General features: G+C 34.4%; 1 protein-coding gene and 1 non-coding gene across 2 annotated transcripts in view; both read left to right on the top strand.

Annotated features, from left to right (window-relative positions):
• KLHL1 (kelch like family member 1) overlaps window positions 1–22,514 on the top strand; it is a 370,435-nt gene that overhangs the window by 177,951 nt on the left and 169,970 nt on the right. The window lies entirely within an intron of this gene.
• Window positions 14,150–14,256, top strand: LOC119865269. The gene has a single exon (XR_005376649.1). It is a non-coding gene; the product is annotated as a U6 spliceosomal RNA (small nuclear RNA).

Raw genomic sequence — 22,514 nt, 5'->3', positions numbered from 1 at the left:
CTTTTCAGTATCTTATATACCTACAGTGATGTGGTTAATGAGTTTAAGTTAGTATACAATTGTCAAGTTAAAAAAAAGCAAAATTTGATTTTCTGCATTTCTTTGTAAATGAAAGAAATGAAGCTTGAATACAATGAGTGGCTTGAAGGACACCAAAGCTGGATGATCACAAGCAGGAAGGAAGCATGTGGAAGCCTCCATAGAAAGGAACATCCTATTGTTTTTGTTTTGTTTTTTCTTTTTTTTTTCACATGTTTTTGTTTTTCTTTACTTCCCCTGTCACTAAATTAAGCTTACGAGTCCTTACAGTCAGTCATCTGTTTCTAACTCACAGTCATTGGTACAATTCTAGTCTGCTGGCTAAGACTAAGTTGATTTGAATGGGATTTTAAAAAACTGACTTTTGTGTTTAGTGTCATGTGCAAACAGGATATTAGCATTACACTGAATAAACCGATAGAGATGAATAATAAATAGTAATACTATAACACATAATTATTCACTCATGCGATTGCAGTTTGACTACACAGAGCTCTGTAATTGTTAGGGCTCATAAAATAACCACATTTAAATATGCACTTATGACAGTTTCAAAGACTAATTAAGCATAATCACAGAGTATGCAATGAAAATTATAAGCTTTTTAAGGGTCCATTTTAGATACAGTCCATTTCTTCTATTCAGATGCTCTTCAAATGTTTCCTTTTTAGGTTTTTATATCCAAACTGAAGAGCATTTTATTTTAAGAAACGTATCCTTCCGTTTTCTTGATGTTGATGATGTTGAAGAGAATAATAATATTCATCTACTGGAAAAGTATTCTGTTCATTTTAAAGATGGCTTCATTTGAATATTTTAATTTTATCTTCATTTCTTTTACTGAGCTATTTCTAAAACACAGAGATATAGCATATAGCTGTATAAAATCACAACACAAACAGAATCTACTATTAAAAGTGTTATTAGGCTTTCTTTATTGTCTAGTAGATATAAATATTTCTGTAATTGCTATTGTCTTGAATTGATGCTATAGCAACAGAACTAACAAAGTATCAAGAAGGAATTAATGTTACAAAATATCCTATAAACACACATCAAAAAGATTTTCATAATTTGTGAGTAGTTCCCAAATATTTAATTGTTTCAACCACTTAATCTATAGAATTCCCTTCTGTAATAAGTAATATTACTATATTATTAGAACAGTATTAATAGGGCTTCTTATCTGATGTCAGAAGAAAGGAAAGCCAGAAACTTTTTGGCTACAGAACCCTTTCCAATTTACAAAGTACAGTTCTTCAACAAATGAAATCAATAACATGCTTTCGGTCAAGTGAAAACAGATTCTAATTTTTTATGCCAATGAAAGTTTCATTTTATTATAATAATTTGCACCCCTGGGGCATCTGTGTGGCTCAGTTGGTTAAGCATCTGACTTCGGCTCAGATCATTATCTTTGAGTCCTGGGATCAATCACTACTTCAGGCTCCCCACGCAGTGGGCATCTGCTTCTCTTCCCTCCTCCTCTGCTCTGCCCCTGCTAGTGCTATCTCTCTCTCTCTCTCATATAAATAAATACAATCTTTGAAAAGTAATTTGCACTTCATGAACTGATATAAAATATTTATATTTTCTAGTGAGGTAATGAATCCCATATTATGAAACTAATTTCTTTTTATGCTTCTCTTTTAGATTTTTCTTTTATTGTTCAGTTTTCAGTTAAGGACTATACTTGTGCATAAAGATCTTTAACAATTTTTAAAAGAAGAATAAAAGGTAGAGGGATTGATTATAGTTCATAAGAAACATGATACATCTATCTTTGCTGGAGGGTAAAGTCAGTCTGCTCTTTGTAGGTAGGGCAGAGTTCAGATGGGGCAGATCATTTCCTTAAAGGAATGCTTTAAGAAATGTATTATACATGGGAACCCTGGGTGGCACAGCGGTTTAGCACCTGCCTTTGGCCAGGGCGTGATCCTGGAGACCCGGGATCAAATCCCACGTCAGGCTCCCGGTGCATGGAGCCTGCTTCTCCCTCTGCCTATGTCTCTGCCCCCCTCTCTCTCTCTCTGTGTGTGACTATCATAAATAAATAAAAATTTAAAAAAATTCTTATTAAAAAAAAAGAAATGTATTATACAACCAGACAGAATTCCAGGAAAAAATAACTTCTAATAGAGTATTAGGTGTTCCCCCAAGACCCCAAGTTACTCTGAAGATGTAACTATGTACAGAGCCAGTGGCATCTGGGTGGCTGTGTCTGTTAATGATCTACCTTTGGCTCAGGTCATGATCCCAGGGTCCTGGGATAGAGCCTGGCATCCTGCTCACTGCTCAGGGGGGAGCCTGCTTCTCCCTCTCCTGCTGCTGCTCCCCTTCTTGTGCTCTCTCTCTCTCTCGAATATAAATAAATAAACAAATCTTTGAAAAATACTGTGCACAGAGCTAGATTATATATTTCACAAGGTAATAAATTGCATCTACTTGTTCATTTCTGTATTCTTAGTTCTTAATATATAGCAACATTATCACTTTTTAAAATTTTCCTAAAGATTTTATTTTTAAGTAATCTCTATATCCAATATGGGTGTTGAAATTAGAACCCCAAGATCAAGAGTTGCATACTCTACCAAAAGAGCCAGCCAGGCATATCACATCTTTTTCATTTTAGGTACATGAATATGATATTTGAAAGAAAGAAAAAATGAATAAAGAATTTCAAAGATTAATATTTTAATATGCTGTTATAAATTTTTATTGACTTATGTGAAATCTAATGAATATTAATAATTTGGAGTGAAATATATTATCCCTATCCCACAATAATTAAAAATATTTATATTGGGCTCAATTTTACTTTTCATACCTCTATATTAAAATATAGTTGTAAATACATACATACAGGGTGCTATCATGATCTTTAAAGTTTATCAGTTTCTTTTAATCAGTTATTTCAAAACTGTTCAACAGGTAACAAAGATTCCATATATGCTGTGTGTATATTTTTAAGTTTTTAATAGACTCATTTCATAATCAAGATTTATATTTAATATTTTTTAGTATTTCTTAGTTTTTAAAGATGTTTATTTTTATTAAGAGAGAGAGGGAACATGTGAGCAAGAGGAGGAGCAGAAGGGGGAGAGGTAGAGAGAGATTCCTCAAATAGACTCCCTGCTGATAGCCCACTTAGGGCTGCCTCTCACCCTGAGATTATAATCTGAGCTGAAACCAAGAGTCATATGCTCAACCAACAGAGCCACTCCAATATTTTTTAATATTTCAAATGAAACTTACTCTTATTTAAAGTCAATTTGGGGTCACCTGGATATCTCAGCCAGTTAACTATCTGATTCTTGATTTTGGTATAGGTCATGATCTCAAGGTCATGAGACTGAGCTCTGCATCATGCTCTGGGCTGCTGAAGATTCTCTTCCTCCCTGTCTCCCTCTGTTCCTCCTCTCTGCTCACAATCTACCCCCCCAAAAAATTAATAAAAAAATAAAATAAAATCATTTTTTATTTAAGGTCATCAGGCTATCAAGGAATAAATATGTAGAATAAATACAAAGTATTTTGTCCAACACAAAGAGCACAAACAGAAAAATTAATAGTAGGGCAAATGTATCCTATTTTCATATATGATTGCAAAATATTTAAAACAGCACACCATCATTAAAAGTTGCTGGATAATAGTAAGCAGAAATCAGAAAGATCAGAAGAATGGGATTCAGATCCTGACTTTACTATGTTCAATAAACCCTAGACTTTAGGTGGTGCGCTTTATCCCAATAACCACTTATAACTATTCTTTGCTCTTTTTATATATGAGGTAGTATTCATTTGAGCAACATAAAAAAAAAGATATTTTAATGATGTCATATAATTTACAAATGGTGAAAAAGTATTCTTGTAAATAATGAAGAGTAGACTTTTAAAGCAAAATAGACTATTTCGTCAATACTAAATCTAAGCAGATGTATTGGGAGACTGAATAAAGTTTCCAAACAGATATTATCCTATTCTAAGCATTTTTTAAGGGCAATTTATATTTTAATGGGATCTAAAGTTAAAAGAACATGAAGAGTTTTCCAAATATATGGGTAGAGATGGAATTCAGTTTCTTCTCCAGTTTTATTTGAAAGGAAAATAAGCTGATTATCAATTATAGTTTTCTATTTTTACTTCTGGTAATGAATAGGAAAAATTGGGATAACTAAATGACAAGGAGACAGAGGATAACATAAAATGTACAAGAAGATACTTTTCAAATGAATATATTGCAATTTAACTAGAAGAAAATTGATGATGTTAAAATTAGGTTTTATTATATAGTCAATGATTAAGACATATCTGCATAAATTTACATGCACAAATAGACATATGTATGAACATTGCATATATTAATTCAGATGAAAGGTTATATTTTTAAGCAGTAAACTCTATAACCATAATTTACATTGTCTTGTAAATCCACATTTTCCACAGATCATACTCATATATACTTATATTATGATCATCATTATCATATTAAGTTTTACATTTTAAACTTTTATAAATTTGATACAGAACTAGAAAAAGCATAAATAAAATATGGACAACAATTAGGACATCATCTTCTTAATAAGGTTTGTCATATGTTCTGATAGATACCACTGTAAGGATACAATAATATACTCCTTCCTCTTTGGCAAGTGCATTTTCTCAATTATTCAGCAAGATTATGGGGAAGGATGTTATTAAATATCGAAAACTTGAAATTCCAACTTTTCTCAAAGACTCTAAAGCTTGGTTTTTAAGTAACCAGTGATATGGTGTGTATTTGTATGTCATGCTTCCACAAGTAAAAAGCCTTTAGTGGTTTGTGATGGTTTAGCTGTCAGCAGGCTGAAACATCATTTGACTTAGGAAAGAATATTATTTTACTAGATCATTTAGAATAAAAAGTGAACAGTTGGATGAACTCACTTGAAATTCATCACAGTAAATTGACACTCTTGTCTTTTACTTTTGAAGTCTTAAAATGCCCTGAGAATTATTGCTTTATTTTACTTCAAGAAGCCAGAAATATGAGTAATGTATTCCAACTTAGTACAAATAAAACTGGATAGTAAACATAACTTAATATAAACAACATCAATATCTATAAACTTCTCATAGTAAATGTGTCTTTTGGCAGCCTGGACTACAGAGATACGAGTCAGTGGAGCCTCAGGTCCCAGGTCCACTTTTCTGACAGATCAATAGATGAAAAACTTACCAACTCCAAGAATCAGCTTGAGTGAACAGAATAACATAAGCCAACCATTAACTCTCCAATATAAAATATTAGTGGAAAATAGCTTTATCTTATTGACCAAAGAAGAAAAAATATATAGTAATCTATAATGCCTTTTGCCTTATTTTTAAAAGCCAAGATAATATATATCAAATTATATATAATATATATCAAAATTAGATTTGAAAGATATGTAATTCCCTTCAAATACTAGTTTTAGTTGCTATTATTGTGTTAATCTACACTGTGACTAATAATAAGATTTTGTACAAATATGGTACATATTGTATAATATGGTATATTTGTATAATATGCATATTATATACATTAAATATTATAACCTAAAATTTTAATTAATAATTCTTAGTGTTTTTGACATTCCTTGAAACTCAATTTTTCCTTGAAGTTCATTTTTAAAATAATTTATAAAAGAACAGTACACCACTGAGATTTAAGGAAAAAATGGTCCAAATCTTGGCATAGATATTGAAGAAGTAATTCCAATTAGATAGACTAAACTAGATAATTTCCTGGGGCACCTGGATGGCTCAGTAAGTTAAGCAGCTGGCTTTTGACTTTAGCTCAGTTCATGATCTGAGTCCTGGTTTGAGCCCACCCATGTTGGGCTCTGCAATTAGAGGGGCGCCTGCTTCAGGATTCTCTCTCTCTCCCCTCTGCTCCCCTCCTGAGTTTCCTCACTCTCTCTGTCAAATAAATAAATAAATAAATAAATAAATAAATAAATAATCTATCTATCTTTAGTAAATAAACTAGAAACTTCTCAAGTCTCTTTAAAACATGGGGTAAAAGTCTAGATTGCACTGTTTTATTTTACTTGTTTATTGTCCAGAATGTGTTCCCACAAGTTCTGCTTTGATTTTGGCCAACAACCTCATTTTTAAACTAGCTTGTTTAAAATTCCATTATATCTTAATTGCTGAAGGTGTGTAAGATTTCAACATTTCTAGAACACACAAAAAGAAGGTAAAGTATAAGAATAAAAATTGCACTGAAAATTTTAAGACTCAGCTTTTTAATAGTTTAATAAAACTGTGTGTCTTTGAGCAATTCACTTGAGATCTCTCTCATTAACTGTAAGATGATGTAGTTTATTTGAGATCATACTGGTCCCATGTGGTCCCTCGCAGCCTTATGATTTTCCAAATATCTTGTTAAATCTGAAATTTCCATGAAATGTAAATGTATTTCTAGATACAATGGAAAAGTGACATTTTACAAGTAATAAAACCCAGTGTCACTACAAGTAGAACATTATCTGGCAGTGGTAGATGATCAACAAATAATTGTTGGACGGATGAGTAAACATTTTCCTGTTTCCAAATGTTTTATGCTTTATAAAAACACATTATTGAGGTAGTAATTCACCAAAAATACAATTCACCATTTTAAAGTGTACAACTCAGGGCTTTTTAGTATATTCACAGAACTGTCCTTCCATCAGCATTATCAGTTTTCAAACACTTCTATTATTTTATAAAGAAACCCTCTGTCTGTTAATAGTCACCCTCCCCCTATTGGAATCGTGCAATATATGGGCTTTTGAGACTAGTTTCTTTTGCTTGGTATAATGTTCTCAAGATTTATTCCTGTTACAGCATGTGCTAGTACTTCACTTGTCTTTATTACCAATAATACATCACATGGATAATATTACATCACGTGGATAGCACCCTATTTTATATTTCTATTTATCAGTTGATGGACAGTTAAGTTGTTTACACTTCGGGGCCATTATGAGTAACTGCTATGAACATTTGTTTACAGGTTTTTGTGTGGACATAATATTTTTGTTTTTTTGTTTTTTGGGGTTTTTTTATATGTAACCAGGAATGAAGTGTTATATAGGAATTCTGTTAAAGGTTCTGAAGACCTACCAGATTATTTTTCTTTTTCTTTCCTTCTTTTTTGTTTTTTAAGATTTGATTTATTCATGAGAGACACAGAGAGAAGCAGAGACATAGACAGAGGGCGAAGCAGACTCTTCACAGGGAGCCGGATGAGGGACTCCATCCCTGGTCGGAGTTCACAGCCTGAGCCAAAGGCAGACGCTCAACCACTGAGCCACTCAGGTGTCCCCAGATTATTTTTTAGAGCAGCTGCACCATTTCACATTCCCCACAAGAGACTCTAAGTTTTCAATTTCTCTATATCCTTGCCAATAATTTTTAAAAATATTTTATTTATTTGACACAGATACAGAGTGCACAAGCAGGGGAAGCAGCAAGCAGAGGGAAAGGGAGAAACAGGCTCCCTGCTCTGCAGGTAGCCCCACACTGGGCTGGATCCCTGGACCCTGTGAGATCATGACGTAAGCAGAAAGCAGACACTTTACCCACTTTAGCCACCCAGGCACCTCACCAATAACTTTTTATTAACTTTCTTCTTGATTATAGATTACCTGATGGGTGTGAAGTGATATCTTCTGGTTTGGATTTGAATTTCCCTAATCCCAGTGAAACTGAACATCTTTTCATGTACTTATTGGATATTTTTATATCTTTGGAGAAATATCCTTTTCTGCTCTTTTGCCCATTTTTAATTTTTAATTTGTCTTTTTATTGTTGATTTATAAAAGTTCTTTATGTATCGGAGAACTTCCCTGGGCTTAGCATAAATGGCTTTACATGCATTAGTGAAACATTCACATGAGACAGGTGAAACTATTGTTCTCATTTTATAGATGAGAAAACTAAGATACAAGATTAAATGTCTCGCCCAAAGCCACCCAAATAATGAATTGTAGATATTGAATTTTAATATAGAACACAAGTATTAACCACTACGTATCACTGCCGTAGGTTTTACTTGTAAGAGTATAATCATTTTATCATTTCATTGAAAAAATATATTATCCCAAGATGAAGATAACTTCAAAAGTGATTTTTAAAGACATTATTGGAGAAAATACACATTTTGGCTTTAATTTAAGTAAAATAATGTGAGATGATGCAATCAATGTCAAACATGGCCCTTCTATGTAAAGTACTTTAAGAATTCTAAAGTGCAAGGCTAATGAAAGGCATCATTATATTTTTATCAACACACCTTGGTTTACTTCTAATCTTAGAAGAGCAGATGTTGCTCCAACTATTCAAGACTTATTCTTTCACTTCTTAATCTCAGTTCTCCCCTATTATTATTAGAATTTTTTCCTGTTAAATACCTTCTTTTATAAATTGTCTTTTTTTTTTTTTGCACTGACGCAATCTAACCAAAACATTTTTCTCTGTTTTCACTTCTCCATCACCATTCACTCCCAAGTATAATCTCAAGGTTACTGAAATAATTAATTATGAGAAGGAGATGACTCAACTTAGTTGGCACTAAGGCCTTTAAATAATGAAGGAAGATCACGTTTGGTGAAGATTACATGTGAGGGATTTTTCAGGGTACTTGGAATTAAGGAATGTTTGTTTATCCTCTACCCACCTGTTACTCATTCTTTCTCTTCACCGTATACCCATTAACTCAAGACATACTGTCTAACGGAGAGCAGGCTGTCCACAAAAGAAGTTCAGAAAGAGATTGAGTAGGTTTATTTGATCTGGGTTTCATCTGGTATAATCATTCCGAAATACCTTACATAAAAAGAGAAAGAAAGCTTGCTGCATGCCCGTATTAAACAAAATCCTAGTGATAAGTCTTTTGACCTTGACAGAAAAAAAATGGGAGCCCTTCAATGTTTCAAAAGGCGTAAAGAGGGGAGCATGCTATAGAAAGATGTCGAAGCTTTAGGGCATGCTATGTCCTGCAGGCCTTCACATATTGGAACAAAATATAGAAGCAATAGTTACCTGAGTAATTGGGGCAGCTTGACTTTTCCTAAGATATAAGAAATAAGTTCTCTAAATATTATCGTAATATTTCCATATCCAGATAAGGATTGCCTGCTTTCAACACCACTACATTTCTTATTGAACCTTATTTTATACTGGCTTACTGCTACTATACAAGATGGGAAAGTAGGTAAAAGTGACTTATAAACAAATGGGCATACATTTTCCAAAGTAAGAGCACGATGCTAATACAAACAAGAAATAATGAGTAAAAATCATGAATCACACAAATGTACATTGAGCACATACCATGTAATTTTTCTCACAAATGCGCATCAGCAGGATGGTAAAGTAGTTTAAAGAGATTAAAGTCACTAAGAATAAGCATCCTGAAATGAACTTGCAAAGTTAAAGACAAAGCTGGTTAATGACCTACAAAGAAGTAAATTTTAAACATTATTGTTTCTCTTTCCCACTAGGCAGAAATTATTTGCAACTGTCATTATTCTGCAAGTTAATAAGTAATTTCACAGAGCTTAAGCTCTAATCAATAGAAATGGCAAATCAAACAAATGTATATTCTCTTAGCAAATTAAATAATTCTTCAATGGTGACTTTCATGTTCCAATATGACATTAAAATGATATACAGTCATCCATGTATCTTACTTACAAGTGTTGCATAATATTTCTTAGCTATATAGAGAGCAGAAAGGACAAGCAATTACAGTGTCTTCACAACTTCACTAAAATAATAATAATTAGAATAGATTACTATAAGCCAGACAATATTCTATTACATATTAACTATTTTAATCCTCACAATGCTATGATATAGGTAGTATCTTTATGGTCAAAGAAACTGAGGCAAAGAAAAGTTAATTAACTAACTGAACTGTACTTATTCATGAGTACATGGAGCCAGAATTCAAATTAGGGAACTAGCTTCAAAGTCCATAATTTAAGCCATTGCCTTATATTGTCTCTCCCTAACTCTCCTTCTTATGTCCTGATTCTTCCTCAACTATCTTAGTGCCATAAGAGTAATTCCTTTCCCATCAACACTTCCTAAAATCACCTCAAAGAGCAATATAATAATACTAACAATGATGATGATGGTGATGATTCTATTCAAAAATTTGTACTTAAAAAAGAAATATGTGTTATTAAAAGTATTTTAACAATATAAATTTTTGATCTGTAGTTGATATTTAAAATTTGAAGTTTTCCTATAATCACAATGTCAACACAAGAACTCTAGCACCTACCCTCCAAACCAGATCACCACCCCCAAGCAATTCCAGAGTAGAGGTTCTTAAGCCCCTATTGCAGTATGAATTCAATCTCCACTAAGGCTAGAAAAGCTGTGGCCAAATTGACCAGTGGTCCTACAGTTTACAAATCCAGTTGTACTTTTCTATGCCAGTTTTTCTGCGGTGTTAAACACTCATGAACACTTTCTTCTTTAGAGTGTCTCAGACCTTGAATTTTCAGGCATTCTTCATTACTGATTTCCTTTCTTTCTTACCATTGACTGAACTCTACTTCTTTCTACTTCTTTGCCTAGAGTTCACTTTTCTGGCAAATCTCTCATCTGTTCTTACCTGAGATATTGAATTAGCTTTAATTCTTTTTCTCCCCATGTAATTCATTTAAAAATATTTTATAATGTAATATTTGTAATCCATTTTTTAATATTTTCACATATCATTTTATTTGTAAATGTTCATTCATTTTAAGCAGTTTGTTTTATAAAATATGAAACTTAGAATATATATTAATGTGATAAAGTGTGATATTCGAATAACCGTCCATGATAGTGGTACCTAACTTAAATCTCAAACTTCTTAAGCACACTGCTACCTGTGCACTCAATGAAATCCTTTCTACCTATTATTCCCTCAAAGGTAAACACTATTCTTTGAGGATAGTAGGAATTTTGTGTTTTAAATACATATGTTTTTTGTAATATATTTACCACACACACACACATATATATATATATCCCTAAATATGCAGTGTTCAGTTTTGCCTGTTCTTGGGCTTTATTTTTTTTTAAAGATTTTACTTATTTATTTATTTGAGAGAGAGAGAGAGAGACAGAGAGCACATGCAGGGTGTGGGGAAGAGGGAAAAGTAGAGTCCCCTATGAGCATGGAGCCCCACATGGGCCTCAATCCCAGGACCTGGAGATCATGACCTGAACCATAGGTACATGCTTAGCTGACTGAGCCAGCAAGGTGCCCCATTCTCAAGCTTTATAAAAATTGTATTAAATCATAGTTTTCAGCGGAGATAAAATAGCATTTTATTATTTACTTTTCTTTAGTTACATGGTTAATTTCCTTAAATCCAAATGTGATTAAATCTATTGGCAGCTAAATATTCGTTAATGATTTCCCCAGTTATAAGTGTAAACTGTAAGCATACAGTAATTTTATAATCTAGTGCCTACTTTCTTTTCCAGTCACATTACCAGATTTCCTTGTGCCTTTCTGCTACTCTGCCATATTCAATACTTGTAGCTCTATACCACTCCATGATATTTCATTGCTGTGTCCTTATGCACTATTCTCCTAACCTAAACTTTTCACTTTTCCTGTATGTATTCTCAAAATTTCAATTTAATTTTAAACCTTAAAATATAATTTAAGTAAAATGTTCCATTACATATCTCCTAATCACCCCAAAAACTTTTCCTATGCTTTCCTGTAAACTGACCTTTTATCAGTTGTAGAACTTACTACATTTTTATGTGTATTATTAATTCCTAATCTCCATAAGAAATTAATTATTTTTTAAAAAGTTAGAGGCTACTAGTATACCTCACCTAAAACTTGAAAAAATATTGTTTTGATGGAATGATTGGACAAACTAATGAATAATTGAGTAAGCCGATGAATGGGGAAAAAGGGGGAATAAAACCCAAACAGTATTTGAGAAAAAGAAAGAACAGGAACAGGGTTAGGACATGGAGGCTATCTTCACACTGAGTTTGAAATGTGACCAAGTTTCAACAGATAGTGAGGACAGAACTTTAAGAGAGATCTGTTACATGGATTTGGAATACTTTGAAATAGTTTCAGATATAATTATAAGCCTGAATTAATTCAGTTATACCAATTCTCAGTCCATATACACTAACATTTATGTAGCAAATGCTCATTTGAAACACCTAAAACATTGCTTTTGCAAGATTGAGATCCACTAAACAGAAACCCTATTATGGTACTCACATTGACGGATAGGGATTATAGGATTATATCTGTATTAATAGATAAATTTATCTTATCAGATTTCTAGTAAGGTGTTCAGTAATGTTTCTTTTTACTGAGGAAAGAGGTTTTTAATTTATTCCAAAGAAAATTTTTGCAATTGCTACCCTACTGGCAAGGTTGTTTTATGAAAAATAAATATATGTCCCTTGTTACTTGGTCAGTAAAATCATTTACATTTTCATATACAGGAGTCTCATTATCTGCCAAGTTGGTGCTGAAGCAGCATGAGGCATTAATTGTTATGCAGAAATAGACTTATGAATATGCTAAAATGGGATAGGTTTAACATTTATGACTGCTTATGTATTTGTATATTTAATGTTCCTGTTTATTTCATGTGCAACCTTTACTTTATGAATGCATACAGAGGAGAATTAATGTTTGTGAGGGGTTTTATGTCAGAGATAATATGTGGACAAACAGTTAATGTTTGCTGACCTCTCTCTTTTTCTCCAAAGAACATTTGTGAATGAAAAATTCAATGAACAGGGACGCCTGGGTGGCTCAGTGGTTGAGTGTCTGCCTTCTGCTCAGGGCATGATCCCAGAGTCCCGGGATTGAGTTCCACTTCGGGCTCCCTGCATGGAGTCTGTTTCTCCTATCTGTATGTATATCTCCACAAAATAAAGAGCTCAAGAAAGTCATAAATGTATATCAAAATCTAATATTTTCTAAGAACATGCCTAAACAAACACAAATACCCAAGAAAATCCACTTATGCCTATTATATTACTCATCAACTTAGCGTTCTTAATTTTTTTTACTCATTTACTTTCTTATGTGTGTGAAACAATGTTTCCTAGTCCTTCATGGTGATATTAATCAGGATTGTCACTTTCATTATATCGATTCATTGGGTTCTGCCTGAATATCTGTTAAAATAACACTGTAAACTACAGACGAATTAATGTTTTATGTCTTTAAACATTTATTTACTTTCTTAGTTTTCTGTTACAGTGGAGTTAACTTAGGATTCACTAATTGTCTTCCAAAATTTAGAGATAGGCAAGCTCACATACATTTTAAATGAATGGGAATTCTGGTAAAGACAGTAAGCACTGTTTTCATAACTCCTTTCCATTCATAACTCCATAATGAATGGAAAAACATGGAATAAAGAAGAAAATTCATCTGCATTTGAACCAGTGAATTATTTAAATTCTGAAGAAAAACTGCCAAATCAAGTAAAAATTAGGTCCAATGTAAAAGGGAATCACCAATTTGACATATATCTCCTTAGTTTATATGATTATACAAGCAGGTGGGTTGTGTGCAAAAAGTGGATTCTACTTTGGAGATATTTGGAGATATGAAAGGACATGGCTAGGCCATAAGAAAAATGAGGGCACCTCATTTATGTTCTATCAGTTAAATTAAAATACTGGAAGAAGCAGAACTAAAAGAAACATATTCAACTTTTTTTTTTTTTGGACCAATTATAACTTAAACTTAAGGATGAAGCAGGACCAAAAAGAGAACAGAAATATCTGGGAACACTGTTTTGGACAGCAGGTTCTGAAGGTTGCTTCAAGTTGCCTTGACTTGCTTACTAGACTGAGTTGAAGTCTCAGGACACTCTTCTGAACTTATTGTGAGACCTTCTTACAGAGCCCTTGCTGTGTGATTAGATTTCATCTATTTGTACAGAAAATTGGTGTCCCTAATGTACCTAGTATGCATTTCTTATTTATCTTAAGCAACTTCACAGCTGAAAAAAAACCCCACAAATCAATAATATAATCAACAAGTTTAAAGTCCATGGACAAAATTCAAACTATGTCAGGTAGAAAAGAGGAATCAGTGCTTACGTGGGCAGCACATGTAGTAAAATTGAAATAATAAAGAGAAGATTAACATGGCCCCTGTGCAAGGATGACATGCAAATTCATGAAGTGTTCCATATTAAAAAAAAAAAAAAAAAGAGGAAATCAGTTAGGGAAAATTGGCAGCATCTGTTCTGGACAGTCAGTCCTACATACCAGATACAAATGTTTCCATTCGATACTAACTATCATCATCACTATCATCATCATCATCATCATCATCATCTATAACAAGCACAGACTCTACAAATAAATGAAGGACATAAATATGACATAAATATAACATGAAGATCCAGAACTCTTCTCTTCTCTTCTCTTCTCTTCTCTTCTCTTCTCTTCTCTTCTCTTCTCTTCTCTTCTCTTCTCTTCTCTTCTCTTTCTTCTCTTCTCTTCTCTTCTCCTCTCTTTTTCTTTCTTTTCTTTTCTTTTCTTTTCTTTTCTTTTCTTTTCTTTTTTCTTTTCTTTTTTCTTTTCTTCTTTTCTTTTCTTTTCTTTTCTTTTCTTTTCTTTTCTTTTTTCTTTTCTTTTCTTTTCTTTTCTTTTCTTTTCTTTTCTTTTCTTTCTTTTCTTTTCTTTTCTTTTCTTTTCTTTTTTTCTTTTTCAGAGCTCTTTTTATTGACAGTAAAATTGAAAAGGAGAATAGCCAACCCTTTGATACCTGTTACTCCTCAGGCAAAATGCCAACTTAACCCACAATGGTGTAAGACAAGTGGCCATTTCTTCCAGTTTTATAGTTCAGACACATACTTCTAAGACATAGAAATTGTATTTCCAAAATTCATAGAGGTACAAAATATTGCTCAGAATTGTGAATAGTTTGTATGTTTGATTATGGAACATGTGAGAAATAGTGTCAAATAAAAAACTGGAAAATTAGTGGCTGATTAACTCTGAAGGGACTTTGTCATCATAATAAACAACTTGAATATTTCTCCTATAATTGAATGGGAGACTTTGAAAGCTTTTAGGTATGAAAATTCTACAAATGGTGTCTCACAGAGATGAGAGAGAGAGGAGAATATAGTTAATTGATTGGAGGAAGGATACCCTAGACGGGAGAATTGCTATAGGCCACCGCAATAATCTCTTTAGGAGATGGCTGCATTTAGACTCTTAGAAAAGAGGATTTCAGAAATGTGACAGAGGCAGAAAGCACCTGATGAGATTAGACACTAAGTCCAGTTGAGCCTGACCTTTAATTACATTGTATTGTTGTGGTTGACTCTAAACTATATTAGATTTGTGGTTTCATGTAAGGAGTCCAGTTATCAAAAACATCTGCAATTAGCTGACATAAACTGACTATATAAAGATATCTTTTTCTGAAGTGCCAGCAAAGCAAGGAAAGTAAACAAATAAATAAACAAGTCATTTACTTTGTTTCTTCCTCATGCAGAATTCAATTTTATGGCCAGTTAAAAAATATACTGCATACAAAAACCCATGCTGATACAAAATACAAGTGGCATTTGGGAGAAAATACTTAAAACATGTAATAAAAAAAAAAGATTACTCTTAATAATATAAACCAAATTTACAAGTTATTGTTTAATAAACAAGTCAACCAATTAAAAATGTGGCAAAATAGAATGAGGGGGTGGCTCCGTGGTTGAGCGTTTGCCTTTGTCTCAGGGCATGATCCTGGGGTCCCAGGATTGAGTCCCACATTGGGATCCCTGTGGGAGCCTGCTTCTCCCTCTGCCTATGTCTCTGCTTCTGTCTCTGTGTCTCTCTTGAATAAATAAAATCTTAAAAAAAAAAAGTGGCAAAACACAAGAACCCAGGAAGCCGTAGTACTAAAATGTAGTGCTAATTAAATAAATGAGAATTAGAGCAAAACATGCTATTTTTCTTTCCTCCTATAAGGTTATCAAAACTAAATCAATAAAAAGTAAGTCTAATAATAGTCATTATTGGGAAGGTGAAGTAAAATTCAGTATTTCAATCATGGTTCTTCACAATGTAAATTCTAGAGGTGCCTGTGTGGCTCAGATGCTTAAGCATCTGCCTCCAGTTCAGGTCATGATTTCCAGGTCCTCAGTCCTTTCCAGGTCCTTGCCACACTGGGCTACCCACTCAGCGAGGAGTCTGCTTCTCCCTTTCCATATACCTTTCACCGCCACTCATTCTCTCTCTCTCAAGTGAATAAGTAAAATCTTTTAAAAAAAGGTAAATTCTGGAAGCAATTTGGCCATACTGATTAAAATATGAGGTATGCTGTGCCCCACAGAAAATCAATCCCAATTTTAGAAATCAGTGCTACTAAAATACAGGTAGTATAGATAGGCAGTAAAGTACACTTCAGACATCTTAGCAAAGTAAATCACGAAAATGACTACCTAAACTATCTATAAGCCTCACACGTGAAGTAAAATATAGTGCTATGCTGCTACCACTATGTGATAGAAGGATAATTTATTGACATCAAAAGATACCTAGGATGTAGAAAACTATATATAACAGAAAAATGGTTTTGTGTATACATGTGTTTGTGCATATACATACATCTGTATGCCTGAGTTTAGTTAGGTGTGTGAGTGAATATATACCTATATAGAAAGAGAGAGAACATGACCAAATTATACTCCAAACTTTTTAGTTCCTTTATATTTTTTTAACTTTAGTTTCTTTACGTTTGCTATGTATTTGAATGCTCCCATGTTGGGTGCATGATATTTACAATTGTTATATCTGCTTGTTGGATTATCCCTTTTATTACTATACAATGCCCTTCTTTGTCTCTTGTTCCAATCTTTGCTTTAAAATCTATTTTAGGGCAGCCCGGGTGGCTCAGCGGTTTAGCACCGCCTTCAGCCCAGGGCCTGATCCTGGAGACCTGGGATTGAGTCCCATATCAGGCTCCCTGCATGGAACCTGCTTCTCCCTCTGCTTGTGTCTCTGCCTCTCTCTCTCTCTCTCTGTCTCATGAATAAATAAATAAAATCTTCAAAAAAAAAAAAGGTCTAAAATTAGTCTCTTGTAGGCAGCATATAGCTGGGGCTTGTTTTTTGTTTGTTTGTTTTGTTTGTTTGTTTGTTTTTATCCATTCTGTCTCCCTAGGTCTTTTGATTGGAGTGTTTAGTCCATTTACATTCAAAGTAGTTCTTGCTAGATATGTCTTTATTGTCATTTTATTACCTGTTCTGTGGTTGTTTCTAAAGATTTTCTCTGATCCTTTATTGTTTTTCCCTCTTTTGTGGTTTGCTGGTTTTCTTTAGTGATATATTTGGATTCCTTTCTCTTTACTTTTTGTATACTTATTAGTGGTTTTTGATTTGTGGTTATCATTAGGTTTGTATAACATTTTCTGCATAGAGCAGTCTATATTAAATTGATGGCCACTTAATTTTGAAATCATTCTTTCTTCTTCTTCCCACGTTTTAGGTATATGGTGTTATATTTTACATCCTTTTATTTTGTGAGTTCCTTGATTGATATTTTACAGAAATATTCATTTTTTTACTACTTTTTCTTTCCTACCTTCATACTGTAACTTTTGTTCTTTCCTTTCTACTCAAAGAGACCCTTTAATATTTCTTGCAGGAATGGTTTAATGGTCATAAACTCCTTTCTGTTTGTCTGGGAAACTCTTTATTTCTCCTTCTATTACTGGATAAAGTATCTTGACTGCAGATTTTTCCCATTCAGCACTTTGAATATATCATGCCACTCTCTTCTGGCTTTGAAAGATTCTGCTAAAAAACAAAATAAAACAAAACAACCCTGATAGCCTTTATGGGAGTTTCCTTTACATGTAACTGTCTTCTTTTGTCTCGCTGCTTTTATTTTATTTTATTTTTTTAAGATTTTATTTATTTATTCATGAGAGACACAGAGAGAGAGGCAGAGACATAGGCAGAGGGAGAAGCAGGCTCCCACAGGGAGCCTGATTCAGGACTTGATCCCAGGACCACAGGATCACAATCAGAGCCAAAGGGAGACACTCAACCACTGAGCCACCCAGGTGCCCCTGTCTCACTGCTTTTAAATTTTCTTTCTTTATCACTATAGTTTGCCATTTTAATCATAATATGTTGGTGTGGCTCTGCTTTTATTGAATTTGTTGGGGGTTCTTTGGGCCTCCTGGTTCTGGATATCTTTCCTCAGATGAAGGAAGCCTTCAGCTGTTATCTCTTCAAATAAATTTTCTAGGGATGCCTGGGTGGCTTAGCAGTTTAGTGCCTGCCTTTGGCCCAGGACATGATCCTGGAGTCTCGGGATCAAGTCCCACATCAGGCTCCCTGCATGGAGCCTGCCTCACCCTCTGCCTGTGTCTCTGCCTCTCTCTTTCTGTGTCTCTTATGAATAAATAAATAAAATCTTTAAAAACAGAAACAAATTTTTTTTTGTCTTTTTTTTTTCCTTTGTAATGTCACTTTATTTTTTTTTATTTTTTTATTTTTTTTATTTTTTTTTTTTACTTTCATTTTTTTTTATTGGTGTTCAATTTACTAACATACAGAATAACACCCAGTGCCCGTCACCCATTCACTCCCACCCCCCGCCCTCCTCCCCTTCTACCGCCCCTAGTTCGTTTCCCAGAGTTAGCAGTCTTTACGTTCTGTCTCCCTTTCTGATATTTCCCACACATTTCTTCTCCCTTCCCTTATTTTCCCTTTCACTATTATTTATATTCCCCAAATGAATGAGAACATATAATGTTTGTCTTCTCCGACTGACTTACTTCACTCAGCATAATACCCTCCAGTTCCATCCACGTTGAAGCAAATGGTGGGTATTTGTCATTTCTAATAGCTGAGTAATATTCCATTGTATACATAAACCACATCTTCTTTATCCATTCATCTTTCGTTGGACACCGAGGCTCCTTCCACAGTTTGGCTATCGTGGCCATTGCTGCTAGAAACATCGGGGTGCAGGTGTCCCGGCGTTTCATTGCATTTGTATCTTTGGGGTAAATCCCCAACAGTGCAATTGCTGGGTCGTAGGGCAGGTATATTTTTAACTGTTTGAGGAACCTCCACACAGTTTTCCAGAGTGGCTGCACCAGTTCACATTCCCACCAACAGTGTAAGAGGGTTCCCTTTTCTCCACATCCTCTCCAACATTTGTTGTTTCCTGCCTTGTTAATTTTCCCCATTCTCACTGGTGTGAGGTGGTATCTCATTGTAGTTTTGATTTGTATTTCCCTGATGGCAAGTGATGCAGAGCATTTTCTCATATGCATGTTGGCCATGTCTATGTCTTCCTCTGTGAGATTTCTGTTCATGTCTTTTGCCCATTTCATGATTGGATTGTTTGTTTCTTTGGTGTTGAGTTTAATAAGTTCTTTATAGATCTTGGAAACTAGCCCTTTATCTGATATGTCATTTGCAAATATCTTCTCCCATTCTGTAGGTTGTCTTTGAGTTTTGTTGACTGTATCCTTTGCTGTGCAAAAGCTTCTTATCTTGATGAAGTCCCAATAGTTCATTTTTGCTTTTGTTTCTTTTGCCTTCGTGGATGTATCTTGCAAGAAGTTACTATGGCCGAGTTCAAAAAGGGTGTTGCCTGTGTTCTTCTCTAGGATTTTGATGGAATCTTGTCTCACATTTAGATCTTTCATCCATTTTGAGTTTATCTTTGTGTATGGTGAAAGAGAGTGATCTAGTTTCATTCTTCTGCATGTGGATGTCCAATTTTCCCAGCACCATTTATTGAAGAGACTGTCTTTCTTCCAATGGATAGTCTTTCCTCCTTTATCGAATATTAGTTGCCCATAAAGTTCAGGGTCCACTTCTGGATTCTCTATTCTGTTCCACTGATCTATGTGTTAGTTTTTGTGCCAGTACCACACTGTCTTGATGACCACAGCTTTGTAGTACAACCTGAAATCTGGCATTGTGATGCCCCCAGATATGGTTTTCTTTTTTAAAATTCCCCTGGCTATTCGGGGTCTTTTCTGATTCCACACAAATCTTAAAATAATTTGTTCTAACTCTCTGAAGAAAGTCCATGGTATTTTGATAGGGATTGCATTAAACGTGTATATTGCCCTGGGTAACATTGACATTTTCACAATATTAATTCTGCCAATCCATGAGCATGGAATATTTTTCCATCTCTTTGTGTCTTCCTCAATTTCTTTCAGAAGTGTTCTATAGTTTTGAGGGTATAGATCCTTTACATCTTTGGTGAGGTTTATTCCTAGGTATCTTATGCTTTTGGGTGCAATTGTAAATGGGATTGACTCCTTAATTTCTCTTTCTTCAGTCTCATTGTTAGTGTATAGAAATGCCACTGACTTCTGGGCATTGATTTTGTATCCTGCCACGCTACCGAATTGCTGTATGAGTTCTAGCAATCTTGGGGTGGAAACTTTTGGGTTTTCTATGTAGAGTATCATGTCATCGGCGAAGAGGGAGAGTTTGACTTCTTCTTTGCCAATTTGAATGCCTTTAATGTCTTTTTGTTGTCTGATTGCTGAGGCTAGGACTTCCAGTACTATGTTGAATAGCAGTGGTGAGAGTGGACATCCCTGTCTTGTTCCTGATCTTAGGGGAAAGGCTCCCAGTGCTTCCCCATTGAGAATGATATTTGCTGTGGGCTTTTCATAGATGGCTTTTAAGATGTCGAGGAATGTTCCCTCTATCCCTACACTCTGAAGAGTTTTGATCAGGAATGGATGCTGTATTTTGTCAAATGCTTTCTCTGCATCCAATGAGAGGATCATATGGTTCTTGGTTTTTCTCTTGCTGATATGATGAATCACATTGATTGTTTTACGGGTGTTGAACCAGCCTTGTGTCCCAGGGATAAATCCTACTTGGTCATGGTGAATAATTTTCTTAATGTACTATTGGATCCTATTGGCCAGTATCTTGTTGAGAATTTTTGCATCCATGTTCATCAGGGATATTGGTCTGTAATTCTCCTTTTTGGCGGGGTCTTTGTCTGGCTTTGGAATTAAGGTGATGCTCGCTTCATAGAACGAATTTGGAAGTACTCCATCTCTTTCTATCTTTCCAAACAGCTTTAGGAGAATAGGTATGATTTCTTCTTTAAACGTTTGATAAAATTCTCCTGGGAAGCCATCTGGCCCTGGACTCTTGTGTCTTGGGAGGTTTTTGATGACTGCTTCAATTTCCTCCCTGGTTATTGGCCTGTTCAGGTTTTCTATTTCTTCCTGTTCCAGTTTTGGTAGTTTGTGGCTTTCCAGGAATGCGTCCATTTCTTCTAGATTGCCTAATTTATTGGCGTATAGCTGTTCATAATATGTTTTTAAAATCGTTTGTATTTCCTTGGTGTTGGTAGTGATCTCTCCTTTCTCATTCATGATTTTATTAATTTGAGTCTTCTCTCTCTTCTTTTTAATAAGGCTGGCTAATGGTTTATCTATCTTATTAATTCTTTCAAAGAACCAACTCCTGGTTCTGTTGATCTGTTCCACAGTTCTTCTGGTCTCGATTTCGTTGAGTTCTGCTCGAATCTTTATTAGCTCCCTTCTTCTCTTGGGTGTAGGATCTATTTGCTGTTTTTTCTCTAGCTCCTTTATGTGTAAGGTTAGCTTTTGTATTTGAGTTCTTTCCAGTTTTTGAAAGGATGCTTGTATTGCGATGTATTTCCCCCTTAGGACTGCTTTTGCTGCATCCCAAAGATTTTGAACGGTTGTATCTTCATTCTCATTAGTTTCCATGAATCTTTTTAATTCTTCCTTAATTTCCTGGTTGACCCTTTTATCTTTTAGCAGGATGGTCCTTAACCTCCATGTGTTTGAGGTCCTTCCAAACTTCTTGTTGTGATTTAGTTCTAATTTCAAGGCATTATGGTCCGAGAATATGCAGGGGACAATCCCAATCTTTTGGTATCGGTTCAGACCCGATTTGTGACCCAATATGTGGTCTATTCTGGAGAAAGTTCCATGTGCGCTTGAGAAGAATGTGTATTCAGTTGAGTTTGGATGTAAAGTTCTGTAGATATCTGTGAAATCCATCTGGTCCAGTGTATCATTTAAAGCTCTCGTTTCTTTGGAGATGTTTTGCTTAGAAGACCTATCGAGTATAGAAAGAGCTAGATTGAAGTCACCAAGTATAAGTGTATTATTATCTAAGTATTTCTTCACTTTGGTTAATAATTGATTTATATATTTGGCAGCTCCCACATTCGGAGCATATATATTGAGGATTGTTAAGTCCTCTTGTTGAATAGATCCTTGAAGTATGATATAGTGTCCCTCTTCATCTCTCACTACAGTCTTTGGGGTAAATTTTAGTTTATCTGATATAAGGATGGCTACCCCTGCTTTCTTTTGAGGACCATTCGAATGGTAAATGGTTCTCCAACCTTTTATTTTCAGGCTGTAGGTGTCCTTCTGTCTAAAATGAGTCTCTTGTAGACAGCAA

The sequence above is a fragment of the Canis lupus genome, chromosome 22 (assembly GCF_011100685.1).
Source record: "Canis lupus familiaris isolate Mischka breed German Shepherd chromosome 22, alternate assembly UU_Cfam_GSD_1.0, whole genome shotgun sequence".
NCBI classification, from domain to species: Eukaryota; Metazoa; Chordata; class Mammalia; order Carnivora; family Canidae; genus Canis; species Canis lupus.
The sequence above is the reverse complement of the archived record's forward strand: the minus strand, read 5'-3'. Positions and strand labels throughout refer to the sequence as shown.